Source organism: Lacerta agilis, chromosome 3, assembly GCF_009819535.1.
Source record: "Lacerta agilis isolate rLacAgi1 chromosome 3, rLacAgi1.pri, whole genome shotgun sequence".
Lineage (NCBI taxonomy): Eukaryota > Metazoa > Chordata > Lepidosauria > Squamata > Lacertidae > Lacerta > Lacerta agilis.
The window spans coordinates 51,176,804-51,179,565 of record NC_046314.1 but is presented as its reverse complement, the minus strand read 5'-3'; the positions used below and the strand labels follow the sequence as shown (position 1 = coordinate 51,179,565).

The following is a 2,762-nucleotide window of genomic DNA, read 5'->3' as shown; positions in this document are numbered from 1 at the left end:
GCCGCTTCTGGCGAAACCAGAGCAGCGCACGGAAACGCCATTTACCTTCCTGCCAGAGCAGTACCTATTAATCTACTTGCATTTATTTATAGCGGTTTTCCCCCTGTGTTTAGATCCACCCATAAGCAACAGCCTGCTTAGAAACCACTAAAGCTTTACTTGAGTGTTCAATGCAAACAATTCAAAACCCCAATTTAGCTGCTGCATCCCCTCCTACTATTTCCTCCTTTCTAAAATGCTATCCAGTCTGATATTAACAACCATCAAAACTCACCTTTACAAAATGGAGGAAGGAAGCAATATGATTATTCAAGTGCCCTCAGCTGCTGCTTCCCCTGCTAGTCTCATCTCCTTTCTAAAGGTTTTTTTTTAAAAAAAAAAGCCCAGGAGGCCATGGACTCAGGAGCAGCTTTTCAGGCCCTAGACTAAAAATAGTGCACTGAAAGCATTTCCCCTGAGGGATTATGGGGCTGATAATATAGTGTTATGATCCCAAGCAAGATATATCATTTCACAAGCCCTCTGATGCCAAGGGGAGATGTCACAGAACCTTCCTTGTGTCTGGGATGGGAGTATTTATTTATTTATTTAGGGTGGCTCACAGAGCAAAATCAGCAGTAAAAGTATAATATAAAACAATGGCAATTACTGAAAACTAGGCAAATAGAAATGCAGGCTGCTTGTTCCCCCTGCTTGTTATCCTGCCTGTTCCATGAGTTTTAGTCACTAGCCTGTCAGGTTTCTCAATTGTGAATGGCCTGACATCAAAACCACATTCCATTTCAGGATCTGAGAAGCTGTGTATTGAAAATATGCAACTTCCTGGGAAAGAGATTGACTGAAAAGGAGGTGGATGCTGTTGTGGATCAGTCTACATTTAATAAAATGAAAGCAGATCCCAGGGCAAACTATGGCTCCTTGCCACCAGAGTTAATGGACTACAGCAAAGGACATTTTCTTCGCAAAGGTAGATCAATGTCATGGACTGGCTGGACGCAGAGGAGTGGCGGGAGACACCAGCTGGGGAACCCCTGAGAGAACCCTCAGGAGAAGAAGGCTCAGAGCCAGGGAATTGGTGGTGGGATGACAATGAGCGGTCATAGAGAGAAGAGGGAGCAGACTTGGAGGAAGAGATATTGGAAGCTGAAGAGCTAGTAGGGTTTAGTGAGCAGGAAGAGGCTATGGTAGTCCAGAATCAGAGGCAGAAGCATAGGCCGGGGGGGGGGGCAAGGGGCAGATATCAGGTAGGCTGCTGAAGAAGCCAAGGGGGTTCCCTTCCCTGCTGTGAGCAGTTCCCCTCCCCCCTGATTCCTAGAACCCATAGAGGAATGAAGAGAGCGGAACATAAACAGACAGGGCGACAGTCTGAGATTTCTTGGGAAGGACATGTGGGAGGAGGAGACTTAGAAAGCTGTGGGAAAGTGGGGATCTTCAGTCCTTGCAATTGCCTCATTGGGGCAAGAGCTACCAGGAAGAATTGCTGTGCTCGCTTGGCCTGAGCTATTTTGTTTCTTTAAATAAAGAGTTAACTTCACTGATATTTGTGAGCTATTGCTAATCTGATCCCAACACCCACTCTGACAGTCTGTGGCAGTTGAACCGAGCTGGTGGTGCTTCAAGAATCCTCAACAAATTCACCCAGCAGCTACTCTGACATGCAATAGACAACACATGAAGATGGTTTCATTTTCCCAGTCTTCCCTTAAACTGTCAAATTCTGCCAGTGGCATAGCATGGGTTGCTGGTGCCTGGGGCGGTGCACGTGTTGCACCCCCCTGGTGGACTGGGCAACTGGAGTGGGGGCACGCCTCAGGGAGGTACGTGTGGAGGATGAACAGAGCTTGTCTGCACCCACCTACCTGAGCTCCCAGGGCTCAGTGCAGGGGTCAGCAACCTTTTTCAGCCTTGGGCCGGTCCATCATCCCTCAGACCATGTGGTGGGCTGGACTATATTTTGAAGGGGGAAAATGAACAAATTCCTATGCCCCACAAATAACCCAGAGATGCATTTTAAATAAAAGCACACATTCTACTCATGTAAAAACACGCTGGTTCCCGGACCATCCGTGGGCCAGATTGAGAAGGCGATTGGGCTGCATCCGGCCCATGGGGCTCAGGTTGCCTACTCCTGGCTCAGTGCCTGTCATGGGTGTGTTTGATTGTGCCCCCTCAAAGATGTGCACCCAGGACCACAGCTCCCCTGGTCTCCCCATGCTACACATCTGGATTCTGCTGTTTCCTAATGTTGCTGTTCTATTACGTACTTCCATTGCATTATTTTTGAGTTTGTTTGTAATTGTTTTTATTGAAGGGTGTCATATTTGCCTTTCAACTGAGTAGTATGGAAACCTTTTTCACTTCAGGGCCACATTCTCTCGTGAGGCAGGCATCCAAGGGCCAGATGGCAGTGGCACATGGGGCCAGAGGACCAACAAATAGAGCACCGAATGCTATCCTTGCATTTGTAGAGTAGCCTGCATTCAAGCCACACACAAAACCAGAGGCTTCTACATATACACCTGCACACCTCAATTCGCCTTCCAGGAAGGAACAGACACTCTCACAAGTTTTTCAGGCATTTTCTGAAAATCCAGAGTTATAGATATCTATTTGACCACCACAGTTTGTTTGTTTCCTTTCTTTCTGCATCCTGTGCCAGGCACTGTTGGAGACTGGAAGAACATGATGACAGTCGCACAAAGTGAAAAGTTTGACAGCGTTTTTAAGGAGAGAATGGAAAAGCTGCCCATCAAGTTCTGCTG

General features: G+C 47.2%; 1 long non-coding RNA gene across 1 annotated transcript; it reads left to right on the top strand.

Annotated features, from left to right (window-relative positions):
* Window positions 1–771: 771 nt before the first annotated feature.
* On the top strand, window positions 772–2,762 carry LOC117044703. Its single transcript, XR_004426311.1, has 2 exons — window positions 772–967; window positions 2,660–2,762. It is a non-coding gene; the product is annotated as an uncharacterized LOC117044703 (long non-coding RNA).